The sequence below is a fragment of the Monodon monoceros genome, unplaced genomic scaffold (genome assembly GCF_005190385.1).
Source record: "Monodon monoceros isolate NGI ecotype Baffin Bay Population unplaced genomic scaffold, NGI_Narwhal_1 Super_Scaffold_3, whole genome shotgun sequence".
Taxonomy (NCBI): Eukaryota; Metazoa; Chordata; class Mammalia; order Artiodactyla; family Monodontidae; genus Monodon; species Monodon monoceros.
Genome location: NW_021703780.1, coordinates 13,678,636 through 13,700,552, shown reverse-complemented (window position 1 = coordinate 13,700,552; position 21,917 = coordinate 13,678,636). Strand labels below are relative to the sequence as shown.

The window sequence follows — 21,917 nt, the reverse complement described above, 5'->3', positions numbered from 1 at the left end:
AAGGGGACCTCAGCTCCCCAGAAGGTTTAAGAGAGGTCTTCACAGACAATCAGCCCTAGCTCTGAAACTTGAAGAGTGAGTCTGAGTTTGAAAAGATGATCAGAGAGAAAAGTGCAGAGGGGAAAGAATAGACCAGGGTGTGGGCAGGAGCCGGAGCCAGGCAGGCTTGGTCAGGCAGCTACAGGGATTCAGAGGGGCTGAGTGTCAAGTGCAGCTGGAGGAGGGCCATCGTGGCTGAGGTCAGATCACAAGGAGGCTGGCCTGCTGTTCTAAGGAGGGCGGACCTTGTGCTCTGTGTGTTGAAAAGCCGTCAGCAGATTGATTCAACAAACACTCATTAAATTATGATAAGGGATGTCCTTCTCCCCCCCCCCTTCTCATTTATTCATTCAACAGATTTTTAGTGAGTGCCTATAACATGCCTAGCATTGTGTTGAACAATGAGGATAAAAGCATGAGCAAGAATTTGACACAGTTCTGCCTTCCTGGAACTTACTAATTAGTGGGGGAAACAAGCATTCATCGTGAATTTAGCAAAAAAAAAAAAAAGTAAAATTACGAAGGTGACCAGTGTAACAAGGAAGAGAGTGATTCTGTAAAAGCATGTAGTAGGGGGTAGTGACCTGGCCGAGATCAGGAAAGGCTCCCTTGAGGAGAAGAGGACTGAGCTGAAGGAGGAAAGAGTACAAGGTCATTTGATGAAGAAGGTGGGTGATTCGGGGAGACGTCTCAGCAAGGAGGAGATCATGTGCAAAGGGTTTGAGGCCTAGAAGAGCTAGGTACTTTTCAGGAATGAAAAGTAAGGCAGAAGAGCTGCATGCAGGCTGGAAAAGAATGCAAGGGCTGGATCACACTGGGCCCTGGGAGCCATGGTCAGAATCCAAGCTCTCTGGAAAGCTGCTGCAGTGCTTTGGGCAGGTGCTGAGGATGGGCTGTAGGAGAAGGGGCTGTAGGGTGGCAGGGAAGGAAGCAGGGAGACTAAATGGGAGGGCAGCAGAATAGTCCAGATGAGTCGGGATGGTGGGCAGCCTGGAGCGGAGGTGGTGGTCGGGAGAGAAGGGGAAGGGTGTGTGCTGGTGGCAGACTCAGTGACTGGATGGTTGGGAATGGGGCATAGTTTGGAAAGGACAATGTCAGGGTGATGTCGGTGCCATTGCTGAGCTAGGGAAACATAGGAGGGGGCAGAACCCCCTCTGCTTGGATTCCCGGAAAACCTCAGGAGAGGTGGAGAAAGACATCAAAAGGAATTGAGATTGGAGGTTGGCCTTGAAGAATGAGTAGGCATTTTCTAGTTGGCAAGGAGGGGAAAGGCATGCTAACCAGAGGGAGTGGCAGGTTCAGAGGCACAGAGGCATAACCAGAATAGTGCAAACAAATAATGGCATCCGCACACAGGTACAAAAGGGAAGTTAATATGTGACCCATAAATAACTGTTGATTTCTTGATACGCTCATGTCTATCTTGTGTGCAGTCATCCTAAGACCTGTAGTAGGTAGAGTTTGTAAATAGGTTAAAATGTTTACGTGTTTTTTTTTTATTCCATGGACATAATATATAGAAATTCCTCTCTTTACTTCCATATTTTAAAGTAAGGATTCACATATGGCTCTTGATTTTATTATCTGCTTTCTTTCTAATGAAATTTAGCCATTTGGGTAGGACTTCGACTTTAGGTATTAGTGTTTTGGCATCTGGATTTGGGATTAATCGACATTTTAAATTTACTGAAATAACTATAAATTTACTCCTGATGGACATATGATCATGTTGATTTCAGTTTAGCTTGGAAACTAAAATCAAAAGACAATCAAATTCAAAAAGAGTTAGTAATGCCAAGACGTAGGTGACATATTGACTCTGGGGAAAAATAAGGTGACATTGAATTAATATTTAACTTTTTTATAATGAGTACAAGAGTGCTGATAATCAGATCAATTTTGGAGACGTGATAAAGCACTGAAATTATGAGCATAGCTTGCGTGAAAGATAGTGGCTTAAATATCGCCTTTAACATCTGCTAGCCCTACAAATGCCCAGTTTTCTTGTCAATAAGAGAGATAATAATGATTACTAGCTACCTCACAGCGTGCGGTGGAGTGGAGTATTGTATGTAAAGCATTCGCACAGTGCCAGGAACACAGTCAGTGTTCAATAAATGTCCGTGATGACTTTGAGTATCAGTGATACTGTGCTTCACCTGAGTCATCAACAGAGGGGCACGTACAGTTTCTAAAGTGAAAGTCGAGGGCTTCCCTGGTGGCGCAGTGGTTGAGAATCTGCCTGCTAATGCAGGGGACATGGGTTCGAGCCCTGGTCTGGGAAGATCCCACATGCTGCGGAGCAACTAGGCCTGTGAGCCACAACTACTGAGCCTGCGGTCTGGAGCCTGTGCTCCGCAACAAGAGAGGCCGTGATAGTGAGAGGCCCGCGCACCGCGATGAAGAGTGGCCCCCGCTTGCCGCAACTGGAGAAAGCCCTCGCACAGAAACGAAGACCCAACACAGCCCAAAATAAATAAATTAATTAATAAAATTAAAAAAAATATAAAGTGAAAGTCAGGCTGTTATGGTAAATACATGTACCAAACTTGCTTACCTTTGTGGCTAGAAAGAATCTTAGAAAGCGTCGGATTCAGTAATGTTTCTGATTCTGGGGAAGAACTGTTTTTCATTTCTCAGAAGTTTTGGGATCAATTAGAGAAAGAGGGGAAGGAATAGGGTTATTCTGATGGTGTTATTCCTAAGGTCAGGAGATGGGCTGGGAAGCAACCGCCTGGCAGGCAGAGCCCTCTCATCCTCAGAGGTGAGGACCTGCTGTGTGTCTGCTTGCTGAGTTTTTGGTATTCTGAATTGTCTCGTGTGTGTTATCTCTGTGTGTGTGTGTGTGTGTGTGTGTGTGTGTACATGTGTGAGAGAGAGAAAGAGAGAGAGATAGGGAGGGAGAGAGATTATGCAAATATGTTTTTCTTCTCTGAGAATTCAGCTAATGTGAATGAAGACCACAGAAAACTGCCTAACTCAGTGGCAATATTGTTTCTGTAATTACAGGTCTAGGCTTTTTGTAGTGAGTTCCTCTACTGTCTCCCCTTCTGCTCAAGCAAAATCTGTGTGAAAAGATCTGCCGGGAAGGAGCTGACTGCTTATGATCCTCCACTGTGATGAAAGCACATGGTACAGGTAAATATCTCCGAAACCTTTAACCGAAAATAACTATTATTTGACTGTAAAATCTCTGAGATAGTGGTGGGGGTGTTTACATGTCTGTTCACACACACACGCACACACACGGACAACGTAAACATACATCTGTAGATTCACATGTCTTCCATCTGTTTGTCCTCTCCACCTCTATAAAAATGGAACCCTTGCTTTTTTGTGGGAAAGAAATTAACTTCTATTCATTTTGAGCTCACTGACTTGGATGATGACAAGGCATTAATAAGAAATGGATAACTCTGGTCATTGTGTTTATAAATTCAGCTAGAGAGACTACCATCAGATGGTAGTGGTGAACAGTGCAACATATGCTCTCACCTAACCTTTCTCTTCCTCTCAGCAATGCAATAATGAACATCTTTTCATTACCAGTTATTTATCTACAAATATATAGCATACCACTGAATACATATCCTAAAATACATTTAATTGATCTTCTCTAGTTGGACATTTAAGTTGTTTCTAATTTTTTTTTTTTTTTTTTTTTTTTTTTTTTTTTTGCTTTTATGCTACCAAGAATGTTCTTATGGCTTCATGTTAGTTGCCATTATTAACGGTTTCCTTGGGATACTTCCTTAGCAGTAAATTGCTAAATTTAAGAGTTTTCAAGTTTTAAGACTCTTGCTACTTGTTGCCAAATTACTTTCCCATAAAGTCAGACCAGTTTATGTTTCCAGAGGCGCAGTATATGAGAGACCTACTTCCATATAGTTTTGCCAGTGCTGAGAATTTTGAAAACAAAGAGTCTTTGCCAGTTGATTCTGAGAAATGGTGCCTCTGTGTGTCCCTTTTTTGGGTGTGGTGGTTGTGAGGGAGGGGGCATTTATTTGTAAATAATACTATTTTGAAGAACCTTTCTTCTGTAGACAGTAGCATGCTTGAAACTTACCAATAGTTAACATTTGAGAAATAATACTAAATCAAGAAGCATGGAAGGGTCCTAGACAACCATGAGATCACATACTTTTTCAATGGAAAACATAATTTTTTATTATTTAATAAGAATGAAAAGGTATTTAATAAAAAGCAGCCATCATTAAACATGGACCTGAAGTTAATATACATGTATGTGTGTGTGTATATATATATATATATATATATATATGTACATATGCAGGTGTGTGTATATGTGTGGGTGTGTATGTATGCATACACATACATATGTGTGTATGTATAACACTATATACACATATGTGTGTCTGTATACATACACATATACCCATCGAACATTGGGGAGTAGGATGAAATATAATTATGGTCGTACCGTATGATTCAGGGGCTGTGGATCACAGTCGATAAGACGGCAGGTTCCAGACTGCCTCGGCTCAAACTCCAGCTCTGCTATTTTCTTGAAGTATGGCCTTGGGCAAGTTACTATACAGCTCAAAGTCTAAGTTTATAAAATTTAGATAATACTAGTACCCATCTCATAGGGTGTTTTTACAAGGAACTATATATGAGATCAGTTAAAAGTCCTATTCCAAAAGAGTATTTAATGCTATGAGAAGATGGTCACGATCAAAGTAAAAAAAGCAAAGTATGACACTAACCATGGTACAATCCCATTCTTGTAAAACTGTTTTTTCCCTTCTTCCTCCTTTGTTTCATCCTCCTCTGGGATCCAAAAAAGGTATAATGTATTTCTGAATGGCTTTTATTAGAATTAATGGAGTAATCCCAGTTCTGGAGAAACTGGCTGACTGAAGTCTGCAAGTCAGAGACCCATTCACCACAGAGCTATGAAGTCAAAACTGTCTATGACACTGACCAGTGGGTCCCTTGGAGCAGCCCTTAGGTGAGAACAGAGCCTCATCCCCACCCCCGGCTGCCTGACTCCTGAGATACAGCAAGGACCTTGGATAAGGCCAGCTTCCTGGCCCCTTGGAGCTGCACTGAATCTCTAACGGTCCAGCTCCACACATGAGCTGCCCTGCTAGGCTCATCTTGTTCTCCCATTACTAAATAAGCTTCCTTTCACAAGGGCGAGTCCCTCAACCCTTGAACCACATCATAAGGTTGCAATGTAGAAGGGAAAAGAGTCAGAGCGTGATTTGGCATCAAGGAGACAAACCCACGGCGACTTGTCTGGCTTCAGCTAATGCTTTTCACCGGAGACTCTGCAAGTCTTGTGTATGTACATTTGTTTTGGCCCAAATTTCCAGTCTAATTTGAACAGCTCTGTACTTTTCAGTAAAAAAGGAACATCTGAATTCCCAATTAAGACAGTTTAGCTTAAGAATTCCTCTTTAGTGGACCATAAATTATTCTCCTCGTAATGATTACGAGGACGCATAAGAAAATGAAACTTGTGTTTATGCACGTACATATGTTACTTCAACAAAATTAATAAGTTCACAAAGGGAGAGAGGACAATGAATGTGTCAGCAAATATAGGTCAGCAAAAGAGTGCGTCGTGTTCTGCCAGACTCCAGCGAGCTGAGGTAGAAAGGCTGAGCATCTCCGTAGTAAGGGCGGTGATAACAGCGCCATATGGGATGTTTGGTATTTGGATAGCACTTTGATTCCTCCCCAGCTACAGAATCAATAGGGACTCCAACAGAGAGGAAGAAAGGATTCTCTAGCTGTGCATGCTGGTGTGCAGAAATGCAGACACGTTGATTAGTAGGGGCTTACCAGGATGAAATTTCTTTAGGGAGGCAGAAGAGTGGGGAATATTTAACCACATTTCACAGCAGTTTTGGGTTGTCTCCATAACCAGACCATTGTTGCAATCATGTGGGAAAGTTCTCTGCAAGACCAGGCCAAATCATTCTTGAGAACTCAATTCAGAGAGTCCCATAGGACCTTTGGGGTGCCTTCGGGCTTTGCCAGAACAGAGTAAGAGCACAAATTTTGAATTGGAAGAAACTGAGATGATGTCTGTAAATTCTGATCTCATTTAGTCGTTCATCCCTCATTTATTCATTCAGAAAATACCTGTTTGGGGGCTACGATATACTCACACAGTTCTAAACACTGGAGATATGGGACGGGACAAGGTAGACAACGGGCCTACCCTGATGGAGCTTTCATTTCTAAGGCAGATACCGTCGGCAGCATCAGAACCTGGTTTGGGTGAACAGGGGAGATGATCTGGACCATTCTAAAAGGAGGTCTAGAGTGCATCTGAAATGAGAGAGTGGAGAAACCAGTGGAGAAAAAGACCTGTTGATCCTGAAGGTGCAGGCAGAAAGAACTAGAGGAGAGGGGCTAGCAGTGAGGTTGTGGTCACTGAAAGCAGGACCAGATTGGGACGTGAAGAAGGTGCCGAGAGAAGACAAGTGTGAAACTTGGCTTGGATGCACAATTGTCGGAGCCCATAAAAATCATGCGGCCACTGATCTCTCAATTTAGGTAATAGAAATAAAGCTTGCTATCGATAATCTGTCTTTTAACAAATTGTGAAATGGATGTTTTATTCTATGACTGTATAAACATGTGAGACAGGAGAGTGGATGGCTCATGGTATATAGGGTGGTACTTTCTTTTTTCAACCACACCCAAAAGAATGACATCCCTATTCTTACCTTATCCACCATCCTTCACGTTAGAGAGCGAGATTAGTTCTATGATCAATTTTCCCTTCTGTGGGCAACCACAGTTAACTTTATTTAGTTAACTTTAAACAGATTTAACTTCTGGATCGAAATAGTCTCTCCAGTTGTCACCTCTTGGCCTCTTTAGTATTTTGGTACCCTTCCACTCAGCTTGTTTGTGGGATTGTGGTTCTTCTTACCTTCCTCCCTTCACTCCTGGTTGCTTTTAGTGGTCTCTTAAATAATAAAATCCACTTAGAGATTTATTTTATCTCCTTTGACCTTCAACATGGGTTTGGTAAAGGCTACATTTTTGGCTTTGGCTTTACTATCATTGAGGGACCCTTTTCTTCTGTATTATTGCTCCCTAGTCAACTGCTTTATTCTGGGGCTCTAACTTCTACCATATATTTTACTCAAATACTTTTCCTTTCTTTGACAAGCCCAGTTCGTTTAGTTTAGTTGCCCATCCCACTCCCAACCCATTCCACCCAAGCCCCCAACACACACACTGGGATTTGCAATGTACATTTCCAAGGTTAAGAAAACCCTACTGATATTCATTAAATCTTTAAAATAGAGATCTTCTCCAAAATCATCTTTTAGCATAAATATGTTCTTCTCTTTTCCACTCTAGTTCCTTCAGTCTGAAGGTAGTCTGCATAACTCATAGCTAGTTTGGGGGAAGGTATTATTTTGAGACACTTTAATGATGTTTTTCATGGCAAAATGAAAAACGTAGAGACAAAGACTCCAGGGTACATAGTGTTTTATATGTAGGCATAGCTTTTCAAAACTGTTTTGGAGTGTATTCGAGTATCTAAAATAATTTACCAGACTTCTGTATAAAGCATTTTATTCTTTGAAAAATCTTATAAATAATATAATTTACTGTGTCAGTGTGCAAACATTCCCATAGTTCTCTTACCTTTCATGAAATGAGGTAGAATATTTTGTCATCTGACAGTAAAACACATGAGAAAATGGTTGATACCAAAGCCTACTGTTTTATTTATTTATTTTTTCTTTTCCACGTTGGGATGCTGCAGAGACTTGCTCCCTCCTAATACACTAATGCTGCTCTCAGTGTTGGCAAACTGTGCTATTCAAAGTGTGAGTGATGACTAGATGTAGAAATATCAAAGTGTCAGTATTCTTTGGTACTTTTTAAATTACTCTTTTTTTCTCTTAGAGTTTATCAAATGAGATGAAGTATTTGAGTATGTTTTCTAAATTCTAGAATATTACCTATTATGGCCGTTGGTGTTATAGTATTTAGAGGTTGAAGGGAACGTGAAGATCATTTAGTCCCCTTTTCCCCCAACTCAGGACCCCCTCAGATATCATTAGTGCCTTTCATTTCACTAGGGTTCAGATAGCGAGTCATTGATTGTTCATTGATTATTGAAAGAACCATTATCCCTGTAAGATTTAGAAATAGTATTTAGAAATTCGTGGGAGTAGTATACTCTTCTGTTTGAGTTATCAAGAAACAAAAGATGCATGCCTCTAGATGCCAAGCAGTATCAAGGATTATGTCTTTAGATTAAATGAGAAGTATATCATTGATATTTATTTAGATTTTCACTAAGTGTTTTGAGTAAAATTTGGGAAGGTCATTTCTATGACTTGGCAATTTACTCTGCCTCCTGTTTTCTCTTTGGAAGTATTCTTTCTTCTGTATCTTTCATTTTTCTTTTCTTTAAAGTGAGGACAACAGGTCACTGTGAAGATTACATACATAATCAACTTTTAGAACATTTCCTGGCCTGGCACATGGTTAAAGCACCTGCTACTACTAATTCTACTTTGTTGTTTCTCCCTGCTACTTCACACTCTGTTTTTTCTGGTAGAGATTTTTCTTGAGTATCAAAAATAAATCAATATAACCAAACAAAACAAGAAATTAAGTACTGATATCATACGCTTTAGAAGCTGGGGTTGTGTTTGGTTCCACTGGTGGAGATGTGACCCTCTGAGTGCATCCATGGCTGAACCCAAGTTCAGGTGGAACGCCCTGGGTCTGGGGATCAGGGGAGAGCTTTGAACAAGGTACTCACTTTGTGCCTCCAAGTTTTATATCTGTAACATGAGCGGACTACTCTCTGAGGCTTCTTCTGCTTCTGAAAGACATCATCATCTTACATCCTTGATTTTTTTTTTTTTTTTTTTTTTTGCGGTACGTGGGCCTCTCACTGTTGTGGCCTCTCCCGTTGTGGAGCACAGGTTCCGGACGCGCAGGCTCAGCGGCCATGGTTCACGGGCCCAGCCGCTCCACAGCATGTGGGATCTTCCCAGACCGGGGTACGAACCCGCGTCCCCTGCATCGGCAGGTGGACTCTCAACCACTACGCCACCAGGGAAGCCCCATCCTTGATGTTTTAAGGCTTTGAAGTCCCCATAGAAAAGAACCCATGAAAAGTCCCAGCCACCGTTTCTATTCTCTCCATGCATTTGTGTATATGTGTGGAGTGTTTTTTGGTTTGTTTCCTCCTTCATGTTCAGGTGGAGCTAATGACCTGCCCCTCAAGTGATGATGATAAAACAAAACAAAACACTTCTTTCCTGCACCAAGGCAACCCCCTCCAGATGCTGAAGCTCTTAAGCTAGTATTCACATGGCACAGAGAGAGCATCACTTCACTTGCCACTGAAATACAGCCATCTCTGGAGTGAAGTTTGGCAGCTGTGTAATAGTCAAGCTGCAGTACTTATACGACAGTTTGGGGAAAGGAGTGAGACAGAAATAGCAGATTCCAAAATAATCCAATTAAAAGAGCTGGGAAAGCAGAGCTGGGCAACAGGAAGGGAGGATGGGGTGCCCTGAAGTTGGATTATCTCTACGGGTTAGACGATGTGGACTTCGGCTCCTGAAGCTCGATGGTGACCACAGTCAGCAATCTCCTACACACACCAGAGAGGGGGCTTGTCTGATAGCCCATTTGGCTATAATCTTGTGAGTTTTCTCTCTCTTTTCCCAGTGATCTAATTATCAGGCTGTGTTGGCACATGACTAGATCTGTCTTTCAGAGCCACCTCCTCCTTTTGCCCCCTGCATAGGATAATATCATGGTGTAGTATTTATGACATCAGAATATACTACACTGAGAAGTTGTTATGTTAAAGCACCTTTTTTAAATGGCTCAGGCAGGATGAACTTGCAGATAAGAAAGGACAACCCCTCCCCCCCAAAAAAGAAAGGACAACCCTACTGTTTATTTCAAAGATCTTGGCAATAACAGTGACTGGGGAGGAAGATTCAAGAAATGTACCTGGTAGACGAATGCAGTTGAATAAAAATGGAGAATTCTTTAAGTTTTCTAGAGTGGAAGTTAGCATTGTGATTAATATTAGAGCAAGATCACGGATGTTGTAGTGGATAAAATTGAAAAATACTGAGCCATGTGCACAACAACAATTTTTTAAAAAAGCACAGACGGAAGAGTTATCAACACAGAAATAATCAGATCATCAGATAATAGGACATCAGATCTCTCAAAAGGGAGATTCCAGGGAATAATGGAAGCAGATTCTAAAGGAGCCAGGGCATTTCAATTTAACCAGAAAAGAGAGAATTTTAAAAATATATAGGGAAAATTTTAAAATATATAGTTTCATTTAGAAGCATATAAAATCTTTAGGTAAGGAGCAGAGTTCGTATAGTCTACTATTATAAAATAGAACCAAAATGAATTCAAGGAAAATTAAATTCATGTTGTGGAAAAAAAAAAAAGGAGATTTGGTAACAGATTCTGGTTTTGAGTTTCAGGTGTACAATTTATTTGCTTTGTAACCTTGGGGAAATCACTTAAAATCTGAGGGTTCTTTTTTCTAAATCTGTAAAATAGAGATAATTATATCTAACAGGGGTGCTGTGAGGATCAAGTGTAGGAATGCATAAAAAGTGGGTGGTGAATTGTAAGGCCCTCCACATATGTCATTTCTGTAAATATGCACCGTTTTTATGGAGAAGTTCTTAGGACAGTGATCGCCTGTGTGTTTGAGGATAACCTAGAGGACCAGTCACATAGAGGAAAAATCTCTTGTGAATAATTTTAAAATATACGTGAATTTTTTTTTCAGCTCCTCGTTTTTCTGGCCCGGAAATTCTTCTATGTTTATGGGATTTTTCTAAAAATTTTCCAGCCAGCTCTGTCTGTTAACAGAGTTGTCCACTATCTGTTGAGCTAGAAACCCCATGATTTTATAGTAAATATTGCTTCTGAGTAAACCTTGAATAACAGATTAAAAAAAGAATGTTGTCTTGTTTTATTTAACAATCCTCATTTCAGAAGGTTTAGGCAGAAATAGGAGGGGGTCTGTGCGAGGGACAAGAGTCAAATAAGTAAGACGCTAAGTGATGAAGACTTGGCAACATGAAGCACAGTAAATCTCTGCAAAGTGTGGGCTGGTGTGCCGAAATTCTCTTTATGCAGCAGCCCATCTGTCTCATTAGCTTCTGTGTTTCTTTTTTTTTTTTTTTTTTTTTGCGGTACGCGGGCCTCTCACTGCTGTGGCCTCTCCCGTTGCGGATCACAGGCTCCGGACGCGCAGGCTCAGCGGCCATGGCTCACGGGCCCAGCCGCTCCAGGGCATGTGGGATCTTCCCGGACCGGGGCATGCACCCACGTCCCCTGCATCGGCAGGCGGACTCCCAACCATTGCGCCACCAGGGAAGCCCCTAGCTTCTGTGTTTCTTAATCACAGACTCCATGAAGTGTCTACTTGGCTTTTTTTTTTTTTTTTTGTAGTATTTTATCTTAATCTCCTACAAAAGTTAATGAAAGGAAATCAACTGGATTAGATGCTGCTTGTGTGTATTCCCATGCAAGTCGGGGACTGCAACAAGCTCTATTTATAAGTGGATACTAACATGGGGGCCAGTCTGTATGCATATGAGTGTATTTGCCTGTTGCACTCATGAATATGTGTGCATTTGTGTGGATATCCACAGATATAGCACATATGTGCATCTGTTGTATGTACCCTCCCATGGAAAAGACACATTGACATTAATTAGAAAGGGTGATATAAAATAGTGAAAGTAGAATTCCTTTCGGCAGCATTTACTGTTAGAATTAAAGTGCTTGATGTAACATTGTATGTACAGGAGAGTTTGCTTAGTCCTCCTTTAGAACAGTAGCAGGAGTTAAATATTAACAGATTTGTGTCAATAAGGGTCTAAAAATACACATTCTCTATTGTGTGCAGGTCTTGTGATACAGACGTGTCTCTGCTTGCTTGGAATTCAAAATGCTTCGGATAAAGAATATTGCAGAATGAAATTTGTGGCAGAAAATGTGCCTGATTGTTTATTATTTCTGAGGGTGTTTGCAGGGCTGAACTATCACATGTAGAAAAGAACAGCTTTGTTTGCAAAATACGGTAGGAGCAGTACCAGAAAATTGAATTAAGTAAAGAAACTTAGGGAGTCCATCTTTGATTGATGATGCTTCTTATTTGCTCTTCATTATTCCCTGTGAAGGAATAAAAACTATGAAATTGGATTTGAAAACTGGATTAAGACAAATGGCTTCTCAGATTTTTTTTTTTTACCTAAACCGTTTGCACATTTTCTAGTAGTCACTATATAAAGAGTCTATGTTTATTACATTAAATCTTCCTAAAAAGTGTGCCCTTGAGGTGTTTGATTTTAGGAATTATAGTTTAGAAGATGGAGAGGCAGAGTGTACCTGCTAACTGTATGATAGTATTTGTCTCTAGATATTTTATATGCCCACTATTTTTATAGAGTGAGCAGTGGAATAAAAAGGGAAACAAAATGCTGTTTTTCTTAAGAAGGTCTTTCCTGCCTGCCTGTCACCCTACGTTTTCTTCTCCAGGTAAAATTTACAGTGTTGCCATTTGACCCATCACTGTACAGGTTTCCCTGCTATCCGAAAGTAGAGTGTTCCTGTGAAAGCTTTCGTAAGCCGAAATGGCTTAAAGCGAAGAAGCAATTACCTTAGGACACATCTTGCTAACGGCTGCACAAAACAAATGGAGATAAAGCACAGATGCTCACAGACACAGTTCAAACCTGTGGTGTCTTGATGCTGAGATGCTTACTGTAGTTCCAGGAAGGAGCTTGGTGGTGCCACTTTTCTGCTGGGGGTGTGCGCTGCCACTGTAACGGCTGCTGCAAAACCAGTGCTAAAACCATTTCCCCTTTTCACCTGTTTTCATAAAAGCCAAAATCCTCTTCAGATTTCTTTCCATTAGCAAAAATAGGTGCTGGTATAGGTCTTTTGTAAAAGCAAAGTGCCATGAAGCGAACTTTTGAAAACTGGAGTATACTTGTACTCTCCAAATACTTTTATCAAGGACTTCTAGACATTCACATGAATTTCTATTAACTAGGCTGTTAACATATTGAAAAAAGGAACTGTATTGTGTGTGTGTGTGTGTGTGTGTGGTACATGGGCCTGTCACTGCCGTGGCCTCTCCTGCCGCGGAGCACAGGCTCCGGACGCACAGGCCCAGCGGCCATGGCTCACGGGCCCAGCCGTTCCGCGGCATGTGGGATCTTCCCGGACCGGGGCATGAACCTGTGCCCCCTGCATCTGCAGGCGGACTCTCAACCACTGCGCCACCAGGGAAGCCCAAGGAACTGTTTTATTTGTTGTCAGTCTAGCACCCAAGACAAGGCCCTAAACATCATTTGTTTAATGAATGAAACAATGACTCAGTCAATCAATGAATCAGACACCTACTTTTCAAAAATGTCAGCGTTCTTTAAAGATCAGGAAGGATTGAGGAATGGCCACAGATTGGAAGAGATGAAAGAGACATGGCAACTAAATGCAAGGTGAAATTCGAGATTGGATCCTGAAACAGAGGAAGACATTAGTGGAAAAACTGGTGACATCCTAGTACATTCTATAGTTTAGTTAGCAGTACTGACCAAGGTTAATTTTCTAGTTTTGATCATTGTTCTTTGGTTACGTAAGATGTTGACTTACGGGGAAGCTGGATGAAGGGTACAAAGGAACACTCCTGCTTTTGCAGCTCTCTGTAAATCTAAAATTATCTTTATGAAAGTCTTGCTGAAGGGTGCAATACCAATCCACGAGAAGCAAGTACAGAGCCATACATGACAGTATACAGCTAAGAACTTGTGATGGAGGGGCCAGCTCTGGGCTGAGTGGGTACTGAGGGGAAGGAGAGGCGGCTGGGGATTGAAGTGGCCAGGAAGAGTTTCCTTCGAGAAGGAAAACCTGCTTTGCACCTTGAAAGGAGGGCTAGATATGATGGGTGGGGCACACTGAGAAGTTGTTCTGGCCGCAGGGACAGCAGGGACAAAGGCACGAGGGAGGGATGCAGGTGACCTGTGTGGCTGAGTGACGTGTGTACTTTTGCTGGAGATCAGTGTGAAAGAAAGTTGGGCAGCTTTGGGGAAGACGGGAGGATCATTAAGACCTGGAAGAGGAGTTTGAAGTTAATAGGGCAGGTGATGCAGAGTTGCAAGTTCTTGTTCAAGGAAATGACTCAGTGACACGATATATATATATATCGTGCAACGAACGCATATATATATATATGCAGTTGGTGACAGGGTATCCAGGGTGGCTGGAGTTGGGAAAGATGGAGGTCGGAGGGTTAAGAGTTAGAAGTAGGTAATGAGAGCCTATTCATTTGAGGCCTGGGTTGGGAAGGATGGGGGGTCAGAAAAGGAAGAGGAAGCAACATATCCAAAAACCTTTGAGGAGGTAGAATCATAGAATGTAGTGATTGATGAATATGGGAATGGAGGGGGAGTCGTCGATGAAAATCCCTGCGTCAAGCTTACAGACAGGTGGTGCTGATGTCAGTAACTGAAGTCCTTCATTCTGCAGATACTTGAGTGCCTGCATTGGAGAATTATGTATTCCAGGTGAAGAAGGAGGGTTAAATAGGGTATAAACACAATGTCTGCCTACAGTGAGACTTGGAGCAGGAAGGTCCATGGCTTGAGCTGGACTGAATGAATTTATACGTGACCAGGTCAGACCCAGTGAAGCGATCCCCTGTCTTCCAAGTAAAAAGAAGGGAGAGGATTACTCTATTTTTTAATAGCAGCCATGACCAGTGGTAGAGTATTTTTCAAGTTGGCATTTCTCTCTGCTTGATAAAGATGTCAAGCCTACTGTTCAGACTCAATTCACAGAAAACCTCTCTATCAGATCACCATTTTATTGAGGAAAAGCCCACACATACTCCTTTAACTGTGCCAAGGTAGAGGTCCCTGGGTCCCAGGGGTCCCAGACATAAAAGCTAAAATACCATAAAAGCACAATGAACTTTATGGAAGAAGAAATAGAAAAGGGAGGCTTGTGTGCTTAATTGAAGCTCCTTATCTTCAGGCTCTGTGTCTTTTTCACTTGTTGCTATAATGAGTGGGCTCATATTGAATGCTATTCTGGTTGGGTTTAGTCACGTCATTCTTCCCTTCTCTTGGGTTTGTCCCTCAACCTGTGTAATTTGGGAAAGAGTTTTGGTAATTTAGGAAAGAGTTTCGGTAGCGTTCATTTCCTTATTTTCCTCGATTATTACACACATGTCCACAGATAGCTCAAAGATGACACTATTTTTCTATCTCTGCAGCAAGCTGGTAGCCTCCAAATCAGCAGTTGTGACCTGTTACCCCTACAGTCGGGAGTTAGTCTTGGGGCTTGGGTAACATCAGGGTGGGGGCACAATCGGCGGTGTCTTTCCCTTGTGCATACTTGGACTTACACATTTGATCATGGCTGGCAGTCATCAGATTTGTGTCTTAAAGGAAGGTCTCTGAAGGTTTCCATTCCTCTCTTAGTCAACATTTCAAGTTATGTTTCTAACATAGCCTTCCTTGATAGCAATCAGGGATTAGGCTAAATATATACTTTATTGACAATAGGCAACTGAAGAGAAGGTTAACCCCTTTTATGATTAACTATAAATGGAAGTTGCTTGATATTCTTGAAAAAACATAAAATTGTGGTTCTGATTCAAGCCCAGAATTGAGTGTCACTTTTACAGCACGTAAACTTAATTTTCAAATATCTTTTTAACAATGAGAACTCTCCATGGAATGTGAGTTTGCCTACGGTGGGTTTAAAACATGGTTTAAATGGCAGTGTGTTTCATAATATGAATAGATGTTTTGTGGAGAATGTAAAAAGAAATGACATCTTTTGTAGAGTGGACTTTGGCAATGGCAGAACACTCTGGAAAGTGACTATGGGGCCCCCTTTGTGGGCCTGCTGTGGAGGCACATATGTTCAAAGTGGCAGGATAAAGAAGCTTTTTATGTCCTTTTTAGCTAATGTATTGACTTCAGGATTTTTTCGTAGGGAACTTATTTCAAAATTGTAATTGTAGAGACTTCCCTGGTGGTCCAGTGGTTAAGACTTCACCTTCCAATGCAGGGGGTGTGGATTCGACCCCTGGTCGGGGAGCTAGGATCCCACATGCCTCGCAGCCAAAAAAAAAAGAAAAGAGAAAAAACCAAAACATAAAACAGAAGCAATATTGTAACAAATTCAATAAAGACTTTAAAAATGGTCCACATCAAAAAAATCTTTAAAAACATTGTAATCGTAGTCAATGGTTCTATGTAAAGATTCCATAGAAAAATACTTACTTTGTCCAGTGGGTCTTTCCATAGCCCCATAGAGGCCACTCACTTTTCTTCCCTTCTCAGAGCGCCTGAAGCTTTTGAGTGCATTTACCACAGCGAGTGACTCGTTTTCTTTTGGCAGCAGAAGTGGAAGTCATATGCTGACCTCGGAGCACCATTTTGAACTTACTCTCAAAAAAGTTGCAACGTAAAGGCAGATGGAATCTCTGCTCTGTAACCCTCAGGCGAGTTCCATAAGGATTGGGAAATCCATCAGGTCATCCTTTGTCAAAGAGGTGGTGCACACACATCAAACAGGTTGATTCATTATTTCTTAAGACGCCACGTGGGAAGCGCATGACCATTCAACCTCATGGGCCTTTCAGAGATGCAACAAAGAGATGAGGGTGGAAAGTACCAGAAGATTGCTGCTGGAGGGAGTAAGGATAGAAAGCCACGTTTTAGGACTAGACAAAATCTGTTTAAATTTATATTAGAGTTTTACTGTACCTTAAAACAACTCGATAATGAAATACGGGGGAGATGTACAGAGCAAGAGGTGGGGGATGTTTATAGATTCTTTCCCTTCTTCGCTCTCATCTTTCCTTCTTTAGCCTTTTTTCTTCCCTTTCCCATCAAAAGTAAACTGAATGAATGAATATATAAGAGGATGAAGTGAGCAAGCTGCTTTTAACAAAATTCAAGTGATGTCACTTCTGTGAATTTTGTCATAAATATGATACAATCCTAGTTTTCTTATCCAGCAGACATACTTCCGTGACCCTAATCTACTTATGAGATCAGGAAATAATAGGAAAAAGCCTTCTCAGCAAAGAGAAAAATGAAAGACCCCAAATCCTGTACTTGACCCTGTAGGTGGGGCTCTGAGTATCTCAGGGTCGGCTTAGAAGGACACTCAAATGAAGGTGAATGATTTAACAAGTTTACTTATCCAGTTCTCCAAGGAGTAAGAAGGCTCTCTAGTGTTAAATATATAGACCACAGCGAAGGAAGAAGGAAAACTAGAAAAACTAGAAGCATAATAAAATCTCAGCGGGGTGAGGCCATTTAGTTTGGAGACAGACCAGCTTAATGGATTATTCAGGGTAGGCGAACATAAAGGACTTTTCCTGAGATGCAACAAAAAGGTGATGGTGCAGAGGGCAAGGATGTCACAGTAAAAAAACAACCCAACCCTCAGGGAGGAACACAATAGAAGTTTCTTTTTCAATCATGTTATAGTTAACTTGGGTTCCACAGTTGGGGGTGGAGGTCTCCACATGGTGGTGATTCCCAGACCCAGAGTCCTTGCATCTCACGGCTCAGCTGTTCCCTAGGGTCACTGGGAGAACTTCACGATCTTTTGCGGCAATTTGGCCAGCAGCTGGGGGGAAAGAGAGAGAGTGGATGTTTTCATTGGAGGTTTGTTAGTGGACGTGGCGCACATCGTTCTCTTTCACGTTCCCTGGACCAGAATTTAGTCCCACGGACATACCTAATTGCAGGTAAAGCTGGGAAATGTCAACCTGTATGTCAGGGAAGTTGGTTTGTTGAAACACAAACCAGCCTCTGCTTCAACTGGATACCTTCCCGAGCCGGGTGTCATCCTCTTCCTCCATCCCAGCTGCACCCTGCGTGTGTACGCGGGTGAGTACCCAGTTATTTGCAGGATATCACAGTACGTCCGTCCTCGGAAAATCAGGATCCCACTGAGTCGATGTATCAGGACTCTGCATCCTTCAGACCCTCTTGATCTGAACGTGTGCATTCCCTGATGTTATCTTCAATGGGAAGAAGAGCAAGCAGTCGTTTGGCTTCACAAGGAAAGGCAAGGACCTTTGTACATGCTGCTTCTAGGAGATGGCACCTCCACCGCCGTCCCAGGCTTTTATTTGTGCCTATTGGTCAGGAACCTACTTCTACTTGAGTTTTTTCATCTGTACGTCCCAGGAGCTGGGTCCTCTTCCTGTTAACATTACTAAGTAGCAAAGGAATTCCTGAAATTACTCCAGTCCTTCCAGATGGCTCACTGTCTGTGTTCTATTCTCAGAGTGTGGTGGTTTTCCCCACTCTGCTCTCCCAAGATTATATCTCCCATGAAAACTCTGAAAACAAGTGTTGATTGAACTGAACTATTTATTGGCCTTTGATTGTCAGATGGCTGGACGGAAGAAGGGGAGTTTGGGTGGAGGGGTTGAGGGTTACCTATATAAAATCATTTTCATGCTCTGTTACATGGCCTCGGGTGAAGCATTTAGACAGAAGGTGGGTGTGTGTGTGGGGAGCACATAAAGAAAGGCAGGCAGATGCCAGAAAGAACTTAAAAGTTCCAGGTAAGGAAGAAGAAACCCTCTTCTCCCCCACCTCCTCCTGATTCAGGTACCTGTTGTTCTCTGCTTAGCATAGAGGCAGCTTGCTTGAGAGCTGTCATAGCTCTTGTTTGCCTTCCTATAAGATCAAGCCTTATTTATAACATCGTTTCTCTGAGAAAATGAGTTTGGAGTTCCAAACCACTGACTTACAAATAAACTTTCTGTATGTAGCTCATTTATAAGTTGAGGACTGCCTGTACTAGGCGTATAACCCAGAGATAACATTTATCTGCGCTTTACCAGTATGGGCTTGTCAAGTTAACTTGTGTTTACTTATCTGTGCCTTCATTTTGATAATAGCCTCACTCTTAAAATTTAATACTGTCTTTATGTGTTGAGAAACATTTCCTTTGGAGGAGCCTCAAATATTCTGTGAATTGGAATAGTGATTTTATTTTATCTCTCAATTTATCTTTAGTAGGATTCATAGCTAGGAAAATCTTTTGCTCAGGCAGTCTTTAAATTGTAGAAAAATTGAGAGCTATTTAAAGGAAGTGGGGAAAAAAGGAATTCTCTTCTCATATTACCCTGGGCTGTCAGATATCTTGCAATATAATTACTGTGTTGGTTTGTAAAGGTTAGAGAACTGTGAAGTTTCTAATTCTCTTTTGTGTGTGTTTCACACATAAAGGGAAAAACCCAACTGATCACAGCAGAATGCCCTGTTAACGTAAAAGTTCTAAGCAGTTTTTAGTTTGTCAGCACAGAGACATAATTCATGGATTTTATATTTGCTTTTACAAATATGTGATGAATCAGTTATTTGCTCCACGGAGCCCGTTTGCCGATTACAAACCTTGTTTATTTCTAATCCGTATGTACGTGTAATGTGTGCACAGAAATATTCTTGCTAGCATTGTATTGTGAAGCAAACAGATGGAACCCTGGTCTTAGACATGCCCCTTCTTGGGGAACTTACTATCCATATACAAGTAGAAATTTCTGCTGTTAGCAGAGCAGCTGACAGAATATGATCGTGAATGTTACTGATGTTGTTCTGTTCAGAGGTAGAATGCTGAGGACTGTGTAAGCTTGTCATAGTTAGATTGTCAGGGTGAAGTGCTTCCATATTAAAAAGAATACATTGTTCCCTGCCTTGAACATGCATGCACGCCTGCCATGTTAAGAAACTGTTTCAGCTGTTATTCTGACTTGTACTTTCAGGCTCAGATTTTGATTCCAGTGTAGTTAATATTTCGTGAATAGCAGGCATGTGTAATTATCTTTCCCTTCTGTTTAAAACCGTACTGCAGCCCATGCAAGAAACATTTCCTTTTGGTTTTAAGTTTGTCGTGTCTCCTGATGGTTTTTCTTTACTGTCAAAACTATGAGAATAATTTTGATGTCATGATCTTTCTGCCGTCTCCAGGTTGCAATCCCTTTCCCCCTGAGCTGTCCTCATAGATTCCGGATCACCTTTATGTTAAATGTTCATTAATTGACTAATACTTTTGAAAACATTTTATAGAAATTGAACGGCGAAGCTGTGGTTTCGTACAAAGAAGCCCTTTATGAACGGTAGAATACTATGTAAAAGTGAGGCATTACAATCAAATACTCTCAGGTTTTTACTGAGCATTGGCTGTCAAAACACATAAAAGACATATATATTTTCCCATAAGTACACTGCTGTTAATGTTACAAGAGTAGCTAGAAATTATTCCAATATTGCAAGAGGATGTTTAGGGGAATTCAAGAGATCTAAAATGCCAACAGAAATCATTAATTAAGGGGGAACTCTTGAAGCTGCCTTTTTAAGACCCCACGAGAAACATGATACCATCTGAATTTTTCAACCTTACCCAAGCAAAAGCAGAATAGGGTGCTGTACTTCCTAACATTTAGATGCAAAAACATGAAATGCCGGGCTTCCCTGGTGGCGCAGTGGTTGAGAGTCCGCCTGCCGATGCAGGGGAGGCGGGTTCGTGCCCCGGTCCCGGAAGATCCCACATGCCGCGGAGCGGCTGGGCCCGTGAGCCATGGCCACTGAGCCTGCGCGTCCAGAGCCTGTGCTCCGCAACGGGAGAGGCCACAGCAGTGAGAGGCCCGCGTACCGCAAAAACAAAACAAAACAAAAAGACATGAAATGCCAAGTGTAGACTATAAATCATTGTTGAATGGATTTATGTTTTATGCCCAGCTCCAGTTTACAGATTTCTAGATACCTAGAGATACATGACAGATTTATTCTTGTTATTCGACTTAAATCTTATATAAACTTCTCTTAATTTCCAATGTCATGAAAAATCCTTTTTCTTGCTTCCTAGACACTCCCGTCCCGCTACCCCCCCCCGCTCCCTTCCATCTAGAGTCATGCATGCAGTTTACCAGCTCCCATAGCTCTTGGATTCATTTGTAGGTTGTATACACCTAATGGGGTTGGCACCTCTTCGTGGAAATTGGGCCCAGTGGGCTACTTTACAGTTTCCTAATGTGCTTGTCTCAGTAGAAGTTTACACCTCATAGCTGGCACACCACTGACCAGAGTAACTTGTTATAAAACATGATGCTTTATCGTTTGTTTCGTATATTCAGCCTTGAACATTGAAGCCGAAAGATGAAGAGACTAACATTTAAAAAGACTTCATTATGTTTTAAAATGGTTTACATGGAAATTCCTTGAGCAGTGTTTCCATATTTGATTCCTGGACTGTTCAAATAATAAAGGCATTTTGTGTGTGTGGACAAAAGCCAGCATTACCCAGAGACCCTCAGAGTCATGTGGAAATATATAATAATCATTATTATTGTTGTGATGGTTATTGTTGCAAAGGAATAAATTGGTCTTCTGATTTTTTAACATCAGTATTCCCTTAAAAACACTTGTGGACGTTTATGAAAAAGCTTGGTTTCCAGGAACCAATAGTATTATGAGGTTACTTTTTAGGTAATTATGGGCATGTTTATCAGATAAATCAAACATCAAATGCACTGTGGGGAATGGTTTTTCAATACTTTCTCCTTGGAGTTTGTTCCCCAAAGAAAACGATGTTGGCTGTTCAGTGGAGTAGTTTGGAGGAAGCACTGCTTTTAGGGACTCTGTCCTCATGGCGTGGAGAAGCCAAAAAGCAATGCTTCAGAGCACCCGCTCGGTATTTTTCAGGAGCTTTAAACTGTGTATAAAAGGCCCATCCACCTTAAAGCTTTTGCCTGTGAAAGATCAAGAAGATACTGATTTTTACCCACTGTACGCCTGGGGAAACAGAATGCAGTAGCC

The 21,917-nt window shown here is 41.5% G+C and overlaps 1 protein-coding gene across 3 annotated transcripts in view; it reads left to right on the top strand.

The window, feature by feature from the left end:
• The window catches only part of ATXN1 (ataxin 1), a 386,096-nt gene that overhangs the window by 138,705 nt on the left and 225,474 nt on the right, over window positions 1-21,917 (top strand). For all 3 annotated transcript variants that reach the window (XM_029242536.1, XM_029242538.1, XM_029242537.1), the window contains one exon: window positions 3,049-3,177. The gene's annotated coding sequence lies outside the window, so the exon portion shown is untranslated. The remainder of the gene's footprint in view (window positions 1-3,048; window positions 3,178-21,917) is intronic.